This window comes from Lontra canadensis, unplaced genomic scaffold, assembly GCF_010015895.1.
Source record: "Lontra canadensis isolate GAN:19392208 unplaced genomic scaffold, GSC_riverotter_1.0 scaffold17, whole genome shotgun sequence".
Lineage (NCBI taxonomy): Eukaryota > Metazoa > Chordata > Mammalia > Carnivora > Mustelidae > Lontra > Lontra canadensis.
This window is the reverse complement of record NW_022631011.1, coordinates 655628-674103: the sequence shown is the minus strand read 5'-3', so window position 1 is coordinate 674103 and position 18476 is coordinate 655628.

The following is an 18476-nucleotide window of genomic DNA, read 5'->3' as shown; positions in this document are numbered from 1 at the left end:
AATGAATGAAGATTTGCGTCTCCTGGTCAAAGACTTCTAGGCATCCTCAGGGAAGGCCAGGAAGGTGACAGATCTTTCCAGAGGCTTTGTCTCTGCTTGTATATGCTGGACACCCCTGCCAGAGAGTGGGGTGATCGAGCTCCAATCGTCCCCACAGTGGGACAGACAGACCCTAGTGTGTGCCCTGTTGATTAGAGGGACACACCAGGGTGGACAGGAGCTCCTCACTGGCTTCTGTGTCTGCCCCACTAACCTCACCAAATTCTCCCTATTCCCTATGATCTCCTCGGAGGGATGGGGTGGGGGCCAGAGGTGAGGACGGTGTCCAGTGGGGTGGATGGTGCGAAGGGTGAGGGTTCCTGCCAAAAGAAGGAGTCAGTTGGACTGCTCCGGCTGAACTCACTTGTAGGATAATCTTGAAAAGAAGGTTCTGGCTCTTGGAATTAGGAGTATGACAACTGGAAGGGCCCTCAGTCCCCTGCCTTGCTTTGAATAAGGGGCTATCATTCCATTCTATGATGAACCAGCTGAAGTAAGGAGGCCAAACCATCCCAACTTCAGGGAGCTGAGGAAAATGAGCGCCCCCAGGACCGTGTCTGGGCTAGCGGCAAGACCCCGGCCAGGGTCATCAGAGTGAACCCTTTTATCATTAAATTGCCTGCATTTGTGTCCCAATAGGATTGGGAGGCATATGCACTGTAAAATATGAGCAGCCCAAACGCCTTATTCTCCCTCGTCCTGTAAATAAAAAATAAATGCCAAATAACCATGTCGGGACCGATTGATGATGTCTCTCCTGGTGCTTAATTTTATTTCACGACATAAAATAAGGGGGGCAGTGCTGGGGGTCGAGTGGAGAGGAGAGGACTTCTGTCAAAGTACAGTCTCCTTGGTTAACACCTGAGGGGAAAATGACTGAAAAGAACTTAATTCAAAAAATCCTTTAGGCTCACAGGAGCTTCTTTCCACCAGTGAGAGTCAGACAGCTGCGGAGAGAGAGACATCAATAAATAACCAGCTGGCTTAGACTTTTAAATGGGAGTCCCAGCATCACCAGCCAAAGGTAAATTGCATCTTTTCTACCAGCTTCCAGCCTCCAAGCAGGGCTGCTTGCTTGTGTGAACTGGACAACCTTGCTCGTTGTAGATGCAGCCTGGCCCTTCTTTCTTTAAGAGTATAGATCCTATTCATTCTCACCACATATGTTTGTGGGGATATATATATATACACATATAAAGATATAAATATATATATATTTCCCACATGTCTCATTCTATCTCCTAGGTATCCTATTTCATATACATATACATATATATAATATACATACATATATATATATGTATATGTATATGTATATATATATGATTTTAAAAAAGAAAGGTGTCGATCCTCAGAAATCCCAAGGAACATCTTTGTTTTCGGTGTCACTGTGGTTTTGGTGTAAGGCACAAATCCCCATTGGAACATCGCACCTTGGGAACACCTGGGATGGCATGGGGTGGGCTGGGCTCTCCAGCAGGGCAGACAGGTGCTCAGGTCCTGTCCCGTGAGCCCAGAGAAGTGATTCCCTGGGTTCAGAGGAGTCACAGCCCTCTCCCAGGAGGGATGCCATATTTCAGATCTGATGGGGATGCTTTTTGCACTGTGCCCAGAGCAGTCCAGCCTGGCGCTGGGCTGATTTCTCAGCCCCGGGTGTGGATTCCTCTGCAGGAGTTGGGAGCAGGCCCCTTCTGGGGCAGGTGTGAACCCCATGCAGCCAGGCTGTTGTGGACCGTGTCGTGAACCAGGGCCTCCCTGGGTCATCCATCACTGGACCGCGTGCTTTATGATTTATGAGGCCGCCTCGGAACCAAGAGCCAGTGCACAGGTTTGTGTACTTGGCCTTTCTATGCCACAAACAGTGTTTCTTATTGCTTGTAATGTCCTCCTAAACTGTGTACCTCCTTGTCCTTTTGAAAGCGGAGTGGCCTGTGGGTTTCCTCTCTGTACAGGGCAGAGGAGCCCGAGAGAAAGGGCTGCCTTTCTGCCTGCAGAGAGAATGGGACTTACTGTCTGGCACTGGGCAAATTGGCAGGCAAGTAACCCTATCCCAGAGAAGAAAGGAGAGGTCAGATGGAGCTGACATGAGTTTTTTCTGGGGCCATCATGCTTGGTGCAGTGAGAGAGCCTGTGTTCTCAGGTCCTACCAGGGGTTCACCTGCCTAGTGCATCGGCTAGTCGCAATTGGGATGGGCATGCAGTAAGTGTAAAATATATGCTGGACTTCCAAGCCCGGTGCCAAAAGCAACAAGAACAAAAGAATGTTCTTTTTATTTAAAATATTAAAATTTTTTAATGTTTAATGTTTTAATGTTTTTTAATGTCGATGACACGTTGATAAAGCAGTAAGTTGGATATTCCAGGTTAAATAAGATATAATATTAAAATAAGTCTCACCTGTTTTGTTTTGCTTTTCAAAATGCAACTACTAGAAAGTTGATAATTACGTGTGAGGCTTGCACTCTATTTTTATGGGACAGCAAAGTATCCTAGGAGCCCTTTTATTACACACCAGGGAAGGCGGGGGAAAGAATTTAAAATTCCCGCATTCAAAGCTAAACACTGTTTCTATGTAGTCATCTCCAAATAATTTTGATCATGAAATATTGCATATATACACAAAGCATATACAAGGCATAGCACAAGTTCGAGAACAGTGGACAGTGGTATGCCCAGCATCCAGGCTGAGCAATGGAAAAACCTCTACATTCCCTTCCCTCCGTCCTTGATCAGAGCCAAGTGCCTGATGAGGCCACTGCCCCTATTACCTATACACTGCCCTTATTAAATTATAATTTCTATTTTAATAAGTTATTAAAAATTCGGAAAGTACCCATCATCTAACAAACCCGCGCACACCCACCACGCGTAGATTACTAATCTGTTGTTCTCTAGGATTCCCGTTCAGCGAGATAAGGAAGCCACTAGGGATAAAGCCGGAGCGATCTTTCCACGGCAGCCCACCTCACTCAGCTCCCGGCTGCCCCCGTGGTATTCCTGCAGTGAGGTTATTAGCGCATCCTCCAATGACAACAGCAAGGTCAGATACAGCAGGCACCAGGCCCAAGTCGGTACAGAGGACGTTCTTGCCGGGCATACACATCCAGGGCAGAAATCAGCAGAATTTGTTTATTGGTAACAAATGTATCTATTGAAGGAATACAACATGATGTTTTGATACATATACACAACACAGCTGAGCTAATTAACACAATTCTCCCTCTGCAGTTGCTAGCTAGGTAGCTATGGTGGGAGGACCTGAGATCTACTCTGCTAGCAGATTTCTAGTACAAGATGCCGTCCACCGTGCTCACCATGCTGTGCATTAGCTCTCCAACCTATTCATCTTGCATAACTGCCGATTTGCACTCTTTGGCCAACATCTCCCATCCCCCCCCCCCCCTGCCTCCCTAATCCTGGGAACTACCTTTCTACCTTTCCCGGGGTACCTTTTGACCCTCTGCTTCCATGTATTTGACTTTTTTAGATTCCCCATATAAGCGAGATCACACAGTGTTTTTCTTCCCGTGTCTGGCTTATTTCACTTAGCGCAATGTCCTCTAGGACTTCCACGTTGTCGCAAATGGCAGGATCTCTTTTTTTTTAAGGCTGAATGCGATTCCATGTAGATAAATCCCATCACTTCTTTATCCGTTCATCTGTTGACAGACACCTGAGTTGCTGCCGTGTCTTGGCTAACTTGAACAACGAGAACACGGGAGTGCAATGATTTCTTTGAGGTACAGAAGACATCAGTAGATTTGTAAAGCTGCTGGGCTCTAGCATGACGTAGATATTTCGTGGAGCCTTTGACTCTTACCCGGGGAGAGGCCACTAGAAACCAGCTACAGGGGAGCCCAGACAGGCTGAGAGGCTGAGACGCTGATCCAAGGTCACCAGAGGGGCAATGCCAGAGCCCGGACTGGCCCCTGGGTCTCCCACAAAGCATTGGCTCAGCTGTCCCTCTGCGAATCTTCTGAACCCCGACCCTCTCCATGCTAGACTATCCAGGATAGGTGAATGGGACTGTGGATTGCAGTTTCTAGAAGCTGAAAAGAAAAGAGGAAACCTTTTCAGATCGTGAGAAACAGTTCTTAAATCTCTGGGTCTAATTCTTCTGGCAGAAGGCACCCTCCACTTGGCATCACACATCTTTTTTAGCTGACAATGGGTTTTTCTGGTCATTTCTGTGAAGACGGGACTGCTCACTGCCCAGGTTGTAGCTGGAGGTGAAGGAGACAAAGGGCCTGGATGAAATCTGAACCAAGCTTTGTTTTGTCCTTTTGTCCCCTTTTTTCTATATTTTTTCTTTTTTCTTGATATCATTATTTTCTTATAATTTGTGTCTAACCTACATTGGAACCATACCAAAAACAAAACAAACAAACAAACAAAAAACCCAAAAACCAATCTACCAGGAATTTTGTTGAGTTCCAGTTAATAGTGTTTTTTTACTATGATGATACTCAGCAGTGGCCCGAGTCAGACACTTGAGAGGACGCCCTCCGCAGGGACATTGGAGAATACAACTGTCACCCTCTTTCCGGGGAGTAGATGATCAAAAGACCTGATCCATGGTGGCTTTCGACTACCCCAAGGACTCAAGATGAGAGGCTCAGGCTGGCTAACAGGAAGAAGGACACGACCGATTCCCGGTCCCTCCAAAGTTCCGTGGTTCTATGCAAGCAAAGGCCAAACGTTTCCTGTGTGCAAGCTGTCTCTTCAACACGACCGTACGCCCCTGGAGACAAGGGCTGGCTCCCTCGGCAGAGTTCGCCATATCTACCTCCACATTCCACACTCAGGAGGTGCTTAAAAAACATTTGTGAAATAAATAATAACACCAACCTTGCACCCTTGCAATGGAAAACGCTGTCCCCAGGCAGCACGGCTGGGCTGCTGCGTGTATGGTCCGTGTTCTGGACGGAAGGATGCTGCATTGTAATTGCCAAAAGGACCAAAGTGAACGTTGGTGGGGGTTGTTTGTTCCGGGGAGCGGGGGGGAGGGGAGACCAGGGAGAGGGAAAACCGCAGTGCACGTGTGTTCTGCAGAAACCTCTGAACAATCAAAGCCCCAAATGCCTCTTCTTATAAACACACGGTGCGAGGCAGATGTTTACCAGGCACAATTCAGAGAGAAAAAGCCGGGAAAAGCCGGAGAGATTCACGCTCCGCAAACAAGGGATTTCCTGGGGGAAGGAGTGGCAGGTAATGGGTTCTGCAAATTTCTCCTCCTGATAACTACATCACAGGCCAAGTCCGAAGAGACTTTTCCTTCCTATTGAAACCTTATTTAAATACTGCCGCCTACTTCAGTCAGAACCGCCTGAATTCCACCGGCTGGCTTAGGCCATTCTCTCAAACCTTTATGAGGCGTGTGGGGAAGAAATAGGCAGCCCAGGCCTCTGTGGGAGCAGGGGACACATCTCACGGAGAATTGTCTTCCCCGAAATGCTGCCTTTCCTGATTCTGATTAGTGGCCTTCAACAAGTTAAGTCCGTGCAGAAAACAAGAGCTGCGCCTCTTTTAAAAAAACGGCAAAATTCAGGAGCATTTGTATAGTGTGGGTGCTTCTAGATCTTTCCTTGTGGAATTATTTCCCAAACAACTATCTCGATGGGCCTGATTGTCTTGGTAATGAAGTTGCTCTGTCGGATCCTTCTTTATTATCATTTTCTCTCCTTAGATTCTTTTCAGGCCCATTGAAGGGTTCTGGACTGGGTCACACGTTTCTGTGTGACTCCGGTAAATCAGTTCCCCATTCCGGGCCTTGCTTTACCCCATCTCTGAAGAGAGAGGGTTCGGAGGCATGATTCTTGATGCCCAGGCCAGATCTGAAGTGTGGAGTGTGCTCTTTCTCCACGAGAGGGCATGGGTTTCTGTCTGGCTCTTAGTTCTTTGTCACTGTTTTTTGATTTGTTCTGTTTTTGTGGTTTGTTTTTTCTGGAGGCAAGTCAGGATTTGCCATTGGGCCTTAAAACCAAGCCAAGTCCACTGGCCAGTTTTCCTCAGCCAACCGAGCTAGGCATTCCTGAGGCAAATATGACCCCATGAAACCAGCGACTTCTCTCTAGTTCCTGCCTCAGGGCCGGGGATCCTGACAGAGCCGGAGGCTTCTACTCAGATGGCTGAGGTCGGCAGCCCATGGGTGCCTTCCACGGGCCTGCACGCGCTCATTCCCGCGGATTCGACTAGCCTTTAGTGAGCAGCAGTTAGACGCCGAGGGCGGTGCCCAGCCGTGAGACTACCACAGAGAGCAACATCCGGCTTGGCCTTGAGCCTCATCGAGCTAATTCCAGTCCAGGGGCTGGGGGGAGGGCAGAACCAGACCCTGAATCAAAGGGTCACCCCAATACCAGATAAGAAGATGGGGGTCCAGGGAGGTGACTTGAAGAAGAGCAGGGAGTGTTCACCTCCCACCATTTTTCTCTGAAGGGGAGGAGGCGGGCATGGCTGTGGCCTCCAGGAGAGGCCGCGACTCAGCCTTTCTGCGGGGTCTGGCTAACTTTCCTCCTTCACTCCACGGGCGCGTTTCACTCTCACAGCAGACCTGGAGGCGTCGGAGACCCCACCATTGAAGTGGTAAAGGCCTGGAGGAAGCAGCAGTCGTCTCAGTATTTCTGATGCTTTCCATGCGGCCTGAGGCCAGGTGTGGTGTGTGGTCAGGGTGGGAGGCCTGGGCACAGTGCAAGGTGAGAGAAAGCTTCTGCCACCGTGACCCATCGCTGCAGTGTTTGCCCCCGCCCCTGTTGTTACCTGCGGGGGTGGGGGTGGGCACCCCTGCTCTGACCGCCTGCCCACATCAGGGAGGAGCCGCAGAAATGGCCCCAGGGCACAGCCCCATTTATTCACTGTCTGGACTTGTTCCCAGCCAGTCCTTTGCTCAAGCTTGGTAAATCCTCTGGTTCTGTACTCATTTTTATTAGCAATTGCCTTTTTTTTTTTCCCTTTGAAAATGTGGTTCAACGAAAATGAAATTTCAGATGTGTGTGTCTCAGCATTGATTTTTCTATTTGTAATAACACACCCTGGCATATCTCCTTTGATATCAAGAGGATAAAATGTCCCTAACACCGTGCTCTCCATGCTGGGGTAATGGATAAAGCCTGTTTATGAGATGTCATTTATTCCACAATAGACAGTAAATAAAAGCCATTTCAAGCTTGGGTTAAATCAAAGCTTGCTCAGGATTTCAGCAGATTTGCAAATCACCTCGGGGACCTTCATGCCTTCTACTTGCTGTTTTGCTCCTTGCGATTGACTCTCCCTGCTCCCTGCCAAGCCTCCCCCTCTCCCTGTCCGAGCCCCCCACTCCCACCCCACCAAGCCCCAGACTGATTTGGAAAGACAACCCACCAGGCTAAGGACCTAGCACGACATTAAAAGTTCCTTCCCTTCACTTGGGGAATAAAAGCTTTGAAAGGCAGCAAGAAATTGAGGTTACACAAACAAAAGCCAGAGCCCCAAGCGGAAGGGGAAAAAAAAAAGTTCACAGGAAAATAAGATGCAAACCTGAAATGGGGAAAAGCTATGAAAGGCAGCAGTGGCTCTTTTTCCTCTGGTGCAGACTGTATTCCTTTCATCCCCCAGGAACCCCATGTGCTGGCGGGGAGGGGCAGTAGACAAGGGGGTGCACCACTTCGGACAGCCCTGCCCTAATCCAGGCCTTCGCCCTGCAACCCACCCTCTCAAACACCCGCCTCAGCCCAGCCCCTATGCACCTCATTCATCGTGCTCTTTGAGATCCAGATGAAGTCCCAATGCCTCCAGGAAGCCTCCTGGCCTCTTCTTCCTCCTGACCTCTCAAAGCATATTATTTCATGCTTTTTCTTTTCTTCTTTTTTTTTTTTTTTTTAACTTATTTTAGAGACAGAGCACACACATAGAGGGGAGGAGCAAAGGGAGAAGAAGAAACTTAAGCAGGCTCTGGGCTGAGCACAGAGCCCGATGTAGGGCTCGATCCCACAACCCTGAGATCATGACCTGAGCCAAAACCAAGAGTCAGATGCTTAACTGACTGCACCACCCCGAGGGGCCCCCACATTATTTTGGGTTAACAAATTGCATCTTACTTAAACCTGCTTGTTTAGGAATGTGAGTACTGTATTGGTTCCACAACTAAAATATATATTTCTTTGGGGTTTGTGACGCGTTTTTGGAGCTGGAAGAATCTGTCCTGGGCCCCTCGTCCAATTTTCTGTCCACTGCAGAAATCCCTCTATGGCACCCCAAGGACAGTCAGCCCCAGGCAGGGACTTCACAGCCTCATCCTTTTGACAGAGACCTGAGGTCTGGGGACACTGTCTTCTATGAAACTGAAGTCTGTAACCTGTAGCCCCCCCACCCTTCCTTTAATGCTGACCTTGCTTTTCAGAAGATAGTGAACACTCTAGTCCTGCCTGGGGATTTCCACAAGAGACCAAGGGCACGTCTAGTCTGGCTCTACCATGTTCTAGACAGAGGGCTTAGCTGGTTTAAATTTATGACTGTGCATAAGACTCATTACCCAACCTCTGTTGGCTAGTTCAGCTTTAACAACCACGCCAAAATAATGTGTTCAAATATTTCTGTCTTAAGATATTTGGCTCATCATCCCCGTTAAGTGTTTACTCAGCAAAAAACAGTTTTGTAGAAGGCTCTATCCTAGGTCCGTGATAGGCTGTGTTTTTGCTGATTTCTGGTGCCCCTCCCTGACTTACTTGGGAGGGTCCTACATCCTGGCCCCATGGACCGTTTGATGGGCTCTGGCCAATGAGTAGAAGCAGGCGCCAATGGGCAGCTGATCTTCCCTGGACATTTAATGTGAGTGAGCAAGGGATCTTTGTCATTAGAAAGACTCAGGTCATCCTAATTTGACTAAACAGATGAAACAAGTTCCTCTAGGAAATTGTAAGAAATTGGGGGTATGTTCTGGGCCCACAAGAGGCTTATAGTCTAATTGAGGAGAATCATATTTTCTCTCTCCTATGCTAAATAAGTGGTAGAAATAGCCAAACTGTGGGGCCTCCAAGAAAGGAGAGAGGCTTATGAGGGGGCAGCAGATACAGAAAGCTTTAGGGCAGAATGGGGTTCTATTCCCATCTGGTCAGTGGGCCTGGGGATTAGCTCACCCTGGACAAGGTTCAGAAATTTCATTGAGCGGTTGAAGGACAGGCCTGCTGTGAACTTAATCCTCACATGGAAGAATTAGGAACTTGGGGCATTCCTCTCCACCAGGTGATAAGTGAGAACACGTTCAGGCCACTGGTTGGCATCACGCTCAGCCCTGGATGACTTGCGCACAGGTGACTTGCTAACAGTGACATTGATGACATCAGTGGTGGTTTTTTTTTTTTTTTTTAAGAGAGAGAGAGCAAGCAGGGGGAGGGCAGAGAGAGAGGGGGAGAGAGAGAATCTTAAGCAGGTCCCACACTCATTGTGAGCCCTGCACAGGGCTCGATCTCACGATACTGAGATCATGACCTGAGCCAAAATCAAAAGTCGGGTGCTTAACGGACCGTGTCCCCCAGACGCCCCAATGGTGACTATTTGAGCATAGATGTGCTCTTTTTAGTGTCTCTTAAATCCAACTGTGGGAGTAATTGTCATGGCTCAGTATTAAATATATAAAATCTGTGTAGATGGGGTACTGGCCTCCCAAAGGTAGTCAGAAAGGTCCTCAGGAACTCACACCTCTGCTGTCCCTTCGTTCCCCACCATGTCTCTGGACCAACACGCTCAACCTGGCATTGCTGATCTCATTCAGCCCTCTCAACAGCATCACAAGGCAGGTGCCGTTGTTAGCCCCATTTCACAGGTATAGGCGCTGAGTCTTGGACAGGTTAAATATCTCCCACAGGGTCATGTCATCAGGAAGTGGCCAAGCCAGTGCTGGAGCAATGTCCTGCCTGAATGCCACGCTTTGCCTTCACCATCTTCCGCTGCGTGCAACACTGAAGACTGTGCGATGCCTCCCAGCCCAGGTCCCACACAGCGAGCCAGGGAGGGCGTCTGTCTAGGGAACCAGCTTGGCCATGAGGCTGATTCTCAAAGGAGTCACAGAATGGGGCAGTATGTAAGGCTTTCTAGAGGAATTATCAAGGAAAAAAGGGGGCAAAGGTAAAGAAAGGAAGGGGAGGGTTGGGCCAGGCAGGAGGGGCAGCCCCTAGATGCCCCAGACCCTTGAACACTAGCTCTGCGCCGCTCATTTCCCGAAAGTGGTGCCTCAGTGTGCACTGTTAGAGAGTGTCAGCGGTTTCATTAGAACCCCGGTTTTGATTTATAACCCTCCCTGCAAAACTGTGCTCCTGGCTGAGCGTGGGCATGGAGGTCTCGTGTCCACAGAGCCATTTTCATGGAAGACTTACACAAAACATGGTCCGGGAGGGAGGGCCCTCTCTGGAGTTGGCCTTCCAGGCTGAAAAAAACAAAAACAACAACAACAACAAAAAAAAAACCCAAACCAAAAAACAAAAGAAGGGGGTAGGGGACTTGTTTAGAATCTTAAAGACTCAGCCTAGATTTCAGAAGGGTGGGAGGAGTGTTCCAACGGTCAGTTTCTTCACCATCGACACGCATGGATTTTTGCAAAAGTAAGAAAAGCGTTCATGGGCACAGGACTTGGGGGTAGCTCCGTCTTTGCCAACACCATCGTGAACAGCAATTAATAATAATGATGGCGATAAGGGTCGTGATGCTACTATGCCCTGTGTGGTGATGCTTTACATTCCTCCCAGAGCTTCCACATGCCTGGTCTCTCCCTGAACAGGCAGCCCTGGGATCGTCAGGAAGAAATTGTTATCCCCATTTTGTGAAGGACAAAACTGAGGCCTGGAGCCTGAACGCTCTACGCCACACCTTAGGCCGGCTCAGCGCCCCACTCCCAGGCTGACATGCCGTCCGAACCAGGACCTCGAGAAATAAAAAAATCAAAGTCTTTGGGCATGCCAGCCATTCATTTTGATTTTTTTTCTCTTTTGTTTTAGAAGAATACGCATGATAAAAAAAAAAAAAAAAGAGAGAGAGAGCGAGAGAGAGAGGGAGGGAGAGAGAGAGAGAATACGCATCATTGGAAACAGGTCCCATTTGAAGCCACACGAGGCTTGAGAAAAATAAATGTGAAAATAAAAATGCTATTTAATATAGGCATCATTATTACTATTATTATTGCAAAGAGCCTATTTGGAACTGCCTAAGACCCTAAAAACTGATTAATATTTTCAGAGCATCAGAAGGTAGGATTTTTTTTTCAAATATAAATTCCTCTTTCCCAAAGGGTTGAATAACCATAACCATAATCATTATCGTCATCATCATCATCCCTTCATTAATTTCTTGCTTTGTGCATAATTTTCTACGAATTAGTGCCTTTGCTGCTCACATATCCCCATTTAACAGATGGAGAGACGGAGGTACAAGAGCGTTTGGCAAAGTAAAAGACCTGAGACTCACACTCACGGGCTCAGCACGCTCGCCAGGGCACCACGCTGCAAGCCCGTGACAAACGCTTTGCTGCGTGGGGCTTTGAAGCCCCACATGGCACCAGATCAGAAAGGAGAAAATAGTTCACAATCAGGGATTGTGAATGCAGCAGGGAAGTGAATGCAGCAAAGCCAGTCCCTGGCAGGACAGATGTCTCAGCGATAGGTCCCTCCCCTCTGGCCAGCCCACGGATGGTGCTCGGGGGTCCGAAGGCCTCCTGCTGGGTCCCTGTCCCATAAAGTCCCGCCCCAGGGACTGGGAGCCCAGCCAGGCAGAGCTCCATCCCTCCCACTGAGCAAGACTTTGGCTGTCACTGTGCTGTTATTTATGAGTCCCCCTTTGCCCAATGAGTGGCCTCCGAGGGGCCCAGCCTGGGTCTGCTGTCTGGCCGCACTTGTCACACGTCATTAGACGTTTGGTTGCTGCTGACCCCTCTGCCATCTGGCTGAGTGGCCTCGGGGTGAGGGGAGGCAGCCAGCAGCTCCAAACACAGCCCCTGAGTCTTTGTGGTGTTAGGGAGACGGAAGGGTTTCCAAGCCATGCTCAGCCACCGACGGGAAGGCAGAGAATTGGAAAATGATCTCTCAGAGAGAGGGGGGCCCCACTTAGGGTTTTCCAATGGGTCGCCATGGCCATTTGGGGTCAGATAATTCTTTGTCCTGTGCGTGTAGGATGTTTAGCAGCAACCCCGGCCTCTTCCTTCTAGATGCCTCCTTCCTACGTTGTGACAATCAAAAATGACTCCAGACGTGACCACATTGTGTCCTGGGAGCAGAGGCAACCCTCCTCCCCCTGCCCCGCCCCACATTGTGACATTCCTTGGGCCATGTAAGCTGTGAGTGTGGCAGACCTGCGAGGCCCAGATGAGCAGCAGGGACAGAGGACAAGGGGTTTCATGAACAATGTTTTGCTAAATCCTCAAGACCCTCCCTCGTGTAGCTGGAATTCCTGACCCCACTTCGGAGTGGAGGAAACTGTCATGCACAGGTGGGGGAGCGCAAGCAATTTGTGTGAGGCCACTCAGCTGGGAGGTGACAGAACTGAGGCTGAAATCAGTTCGATGCCTAGTCCTGTTCGAGGTCTTACGGGGTCGTCCTGTGTGCAGGCTTGGCAAACCCAGCATGTTGGCCTCTGAAGATTTTAGAATCGCACACTTGGCCTGGTGTGAGGGAGATCCTTAGAATGTCCTCCCACTGTTCCCACTGCCCCACGCAGGCCTCCTTATCCCTGTAGTCCACATTCCCCAGGGCTCCCCCTGCCCCGCAGGGGGGACCCCTTCACCCCACAACAGTATCTGATTCAGCCCCCAGCGTGGTGGGAAGGGCTCAGTACCCCTCCTAGTGGATACTGACATCAGGCAAGGATCCCTAGAGGGAGAAGCAAAGCTCTGCCATTGGGTGTAACATTTCAGTCACGCGACCGGGTTGGCACAGATCTCCCAGGCAGGATACTGTAGGGCCCCTTAAATCACAGGAGATCCGCTAGGGGATTCAGTCACAGTGAGAAGTGAAATATTTATATTTTAAAAACTGGGAATCCTAGGGCACCTGGGTGGCTCAGATGGTTCAGCGTCTGCCTTTGGCTCAGGTCATGGTCCCAGGGTCCTGGGATTGAGCCCCGATTTGGGCTCCCCACTCAGTGGGGAATCTACTTCTCCCTTTCCCTCTGCCCCTTCACCTGCTCGTGCTCTTTCTGTCTCTTTCTCAAATGAATTAAAAAAAAAAAAAAAGGAATTTGGTTAAGTAGATGCTATTGCCATTTTAATGGTATGTTAAGTCTTTAATTATGAGTCACCCTGAACTCTCTTAGTGGTAAATTTCTGAACATCTTTTGCATTTGTTAGGCAAAACAAACCTGTCTCCAGAGTGCCTGTTCCCAGAAGTGTTTAATGGGTTTTGGAGTAAGCATTAGGTTATATATAAGCCAATAAAACTGTCCAAACTTACATACAAATTGCACGACCCTGAACTCCCCCCGACCCCTTTCCTGGATCGCATGCCCTGCTCACTGGCTCATGGGCTGGGAGTCCCCTGTGCTCCTGCATTAGGTGCAGCTTGTGGCTAAGAACCTGGTTTGTGGACTTGCCCAGACTCCTCAACTTCTTGCCTTTGGCACAGACCACTACTCTGAATTTCAGACAAATCTTGTCTCTCTGATTTGGATGATCAAATCACCCCCTTCATCAAATAATTAATTTGTAGACATTTCTCTTTTCTACTTAGCTCCCTTCAGGACCTGCAGACTTCATTGAATGACCCCGTGCCTCTGGGCCACATGGGCTCGAACTGTCCTACGATAGGCAGAGCCAAAGAGGGACAAACATTTGTATTGCAGAGTTGTAAAGAAATGCCGGAAGTGGCAGCCTTTGCAGCTTTCCCCAAGCCAGAATAGTCAAGAAAAGCTTTAAAAAAAAAAATTCAGATTTTAGGCAAAAATTATTCATGTCCAGGTTCAGAAGTAAGCCTGAATGCAGTTTCCAAAGCCACATCGAAAGGACTGTTGAGTTATTCCCAGGACTGCTTGGGCTGGGGAATCGGGGCAGGATGCCGGGGAGGTGGGTCAAGGGGCGGAAGCCTGCTTCCATGTGTAGGGGGGAGAGAGGGCACGGGGGAGAAGAAGACCACAGGTACTGATGGGGAGTAAGACAAGGCAGGTTTCAGGGGTGGTCTCTGGCTTTTAGGATTGAGCTGTGACCAGCAGGTGAGGCAGCATGAACTTGGCCTGTTTTCCAGGCAGGAAAGGCCAAAGACACAACTTTAGCAAACTGGAGAGTTCTCTCAGCCCCTCCCCGTCCTGTGCCCCCACTTGCCATCAGACCTCAAGAGGCTGCAGCCACCCGAGGGGCTGCCTGGGTCATCACGTAAATGCATGATGTGACTAAGCAGAATTTTGGGATTAGCACATTGTAATACTTTCAAAACATGGACACGAGTGGCACCACACTTCTCGCAGTGTGTTTTATACAGCTCAGCACACCGTTGTGGACTTGTTTATTTGGCCCAGGGCATTGTGCGATGGGAAGAGAAGTATGAGCGTGCATGGATGCAGAAGGAAGTGGGGGTGGGGAACCCATCCAGGGACATGACGCCACGTGTGCAAAACCTCAAGGGGAGTCACCTGCTTGTCTCTTGGACCTTGTTCTGTTAGCAGAATGCTGGGCTCAGGAGGATAGCCTGGGGATCTGCGGGGACAGAATCCAGGAAGTCTCAGGCCTTGGCAACTGCTACCACGTGCAGCCTTCAGCCCAGTTCCCCTGCAAAATGGAAACCTTGGGCACCCCCACCAGCTGGCCCCCAGGGTGGGGCAGAGGGCAGGAATGAGGGGTGGTCACTCGGGGCTGGAGCCCCATCCGCAGGAGCAGGCCACATAAAAGGGAGCCAGGGCTGCCAATTTCCATTTTCATTGGAGTGGTTGGTGCTTAGTAATCCAGAAGCTTTATTTAAGGGCTGACCTCCGACCGGGCCTGTCACTCCAGTGGCAGGTGCCTGATAGCCACTGGAAATCAATAGCCGGCATGAAGGTCACTTCCTAGAAAAACTGGGGCTATCAACGTGTCAGTTCCAATGAAGGATTATAACCAACCAGCAGAGAAGTTTATCTGTGGCTGGGAGCTCATCTGACCCAGGCTTGTGGGCTGTACGCGTGCACGTGTGAGTATCTACGTGTGAGGAGGCATGCACGTGTAAATGTGGGCGTTTATGGAACAGAGCGTGTGTGTGCATGACAAGATGCGTGTCTGTGTGCTTTTGTATCTCTCTCAATGGGCACAGGGGTGCATACGAGTGTGCACTTGTGTGAGTGTAGGTGTGCGGGTGTGTTTAAGTTCGCATAACGGTGTGTTGTCAGGGGGTTGTGTAGAGGCACTCTTGTGTATGTCTGCCTTTTCATGTATGTATGCACCTGTGTATGTGGTGTATGGACACGTTAAGCCTGCATGTGTGTGTGTGAACACCCACACGTTTGGTACATGGGAGTCAAAGTGCATTTGATTGCACACATGCACCAGAAATAATCTGGCCCCTGTTTACCCCTCTGGGCTCCTCTCCAGCCCCTCCTCTCCTTTCCCCTCCTCTCATTCACGCTGGACTCCCACAGCCTCCTTTCCCTTCCTCAAGGGTGCCTACCACCTTCCTCCTCAGGGCCCTGGCACATTCTGTTCTGTCTGAGGACTGTCCTCGTTGCACTCTTCCCATACCTGGCTCTCTCCCACCATTTGGTTCTCGATTGAAATGCCAGCCCCTCAGAGAACTACCCCTGGCTAGCCTGCATGTGTTTTCTCCATGGCAGTTATAAAAACATTCAAGAATTGCAGTTCCATGTTGAGTAATCGCTTGCTATTGGCCTCTTTCCCTGCCCCTCTCCAGCCCTGAGTGGCCAGGCCCTCGCTGAGGGTTCTAGACTGTCCAGCAACTACCCGACACAGGCCTGGTGCCCATCCCTCGGCCCCTCTTCAGAGAAGGGGAGCCCCGTCCGCTGAGGAATTCCACACGTGTCCTGTGACTTTCACCTTCTGGCCTCAATTTCCCCAGCCGTGAAAAGACGCTATCTAACCCATCAACTCTGCAGGGTGAGATGAAACAAATATGGTGAAAACCTCTTAAGAAGCACAAGCTGCCAGAAATATGCATCATATTGTTGTTCAGTTAAGGGCTCTTATTACTCAAAGGGATCTACAGGTAGGGATCGCAAAGCCATGAGACAATGAACTCCGAACCAAGATTCCATAATGCTTCTCTGCTAGTCCTTAATCCATTTTAGATACACGCCCTAACCCAGAGACCACCCCAGGCCTTTCATGAGCTAGGATTTTCATTTCTTGTCTGGATACTGGTTTTCTGGAAAGTGTCCCAGTCTCTTTCATGAATGAGTCCATCTGGGGGCGGGGTGAGGAGTATATGCAAATGTATCTTCCCTTAATGAAAAACAAACAAAAAAAGCCATATAGAGAATGAGTCCATGTTACCCAAAGAAGATGGTTTGCTCCATATGGTTGCCATGGGAACCTGGATTGGGTACCAGGCAGCTTGAGTTCTGTGATGGTTACATAGCCCTTGACTGTGATTTGGGAACTGGATTCTTGTCTCTGCCCCCCTCTGCTGAGCTGTACGTCTGTATGCAAACATCACCACCACATCCCTTGCGCCTCAATGTCTTCATGCATAATAGGCAACATGAAAGAATCTAGAACATTAGGGACCACTGCTCCCTTCTGGCTTTGCCTTTGTAAAATTCTAAGTCACATCTCTTCTCTGGGCCTCAGCTTTTCTATCAGTTAAGTGGGGTTGCCCACTGTAAACAGTTGAAGGGAAAGGGTAAGAAAGGAGACCCCCAGTTAGATGTAGGTTCTAATCTTCTCGATCCCGCCATGGGATCTCCTTGTTCTTGAGATAGAACTTTATGACATTAATTCTAGCAAGTGCAAATTTTACTCTTTTGTTTATTCATTTAATAAATCCGCAGTCGGCCATGACAGCATCACAGTGCCGGGCACGATGAAAGGAGCTGAGGGTTCAGAGGTAAGAAAAATAGTGTCTCAGCTTTCAAAAAGCTTGTGATCTCCTGCAGCAGACAGATGAGGAGAGAGCTGATCGCAGCCCGGAGGGACTGGCTCTCATCGAGGTGAGAGCTGCGTGAGTGAAAGCATCTTTGAGTCTCCCTCAGGGTCAACCATAGGTATGGGATGAAGAGGTCACCTGCCCTCCTGCCCTCAGTGCCATCCTGACTGTGTCTGAAATTCTTCCCAAGGGCCTTGTGTTTGAGATGAGCCTGGTGGAATTACAGAATCAATGCTGGAGGAGAACTCAGATCTCATTTGAGGGGACGTGGGGCCCAGAGTGGGAAAAAGACCTGCCCAAAGTCACACAGCCCAGAGCTCCTGACCCGTGAGCCAACCTTGCTGCCTCTGGTCTACACTGGATTTGGAGGCTGGGTTCCAAACCAATTCCCCACTCCCAGGTCTACAGGGTGGGGAGCCAACCCTCCAGATTCTCACTGTGACCCGGGATCGGAGGCAGAATCCATTCACAGGCATAAAGAGAGGCAGGTGGAGGTATGCTTTGTCCCAGTCGTATTTGCTCCTATTACATCCCCTGGGTTCAGGCCTCCGTGTCCCCTGGGGACCCAACATGGCCTGCCCCTCACATGATTGCCTCCAAATTATTCCTCTCATCACTCACCTTCTATGATCTCAAAACCCTTTCTGTAGGTGCCTAGGTACCAGGCTGCTGTCAGGGAGGACATCCTTCCTAATTCACAGTGAGATGGGAATGAGCACCAGTTAGCCCTCCAATTGTACTTGTGTTGTCAAAGAGCGTGTGCAGAGGAACAAAACCCATAGGATTCCTTCCATTTGCTCAACACATACAATTTAGGAAGTTTTGCTCAAATCTGGGCTTTGTCACTTAGGAGCTTTGACCTTATTAAAGTTGTTTAAAGTGTCTAAGCCTCAGTTACCTCACTGGGAAAATAAGGATCACGATTAGACCCCGAAATATCAGGTGAGAATTAAGTGGGCCTACAGCCTGGTCTCTGCTGATTATAGCTTAAAAAGAAATGTTAGTTCCTTTGGAAAGATGCACGTTGCCACAATGGAGATCTAGAACTTGCCTGAGAGCCCTATCTCCTGGGAGGCAGGTGAGAGCTCAGTAGCTTCTGGTAGAGCTGTGGGCCCCTCACTGCCGAAAGACAAGGGTGTTGGTCTTGTCCAAAGCTCCACGCCTGAGGGAGGTAGCCGGGGATGGGATAGGCACAGCGGGAAGAGGCCGATGGTGGTCACATGGTCTGGCCCCTGAAAACCACTGCTCTGGGGATATCTGGGGACCAGCAGTGTCCCCTTGTTGTGGCCAGGCTGGAGAGATAAATGTGGCCGAAGGGAGCCTCTAGTGTGTTGGTGGGGGAGAGGTGTAGAGGTGTGGATGTGCCGGGCCAGTTCAGGCTGAGTGTCTTGGCATCACCAGTCCTGGAGGCTGTGAGGACTG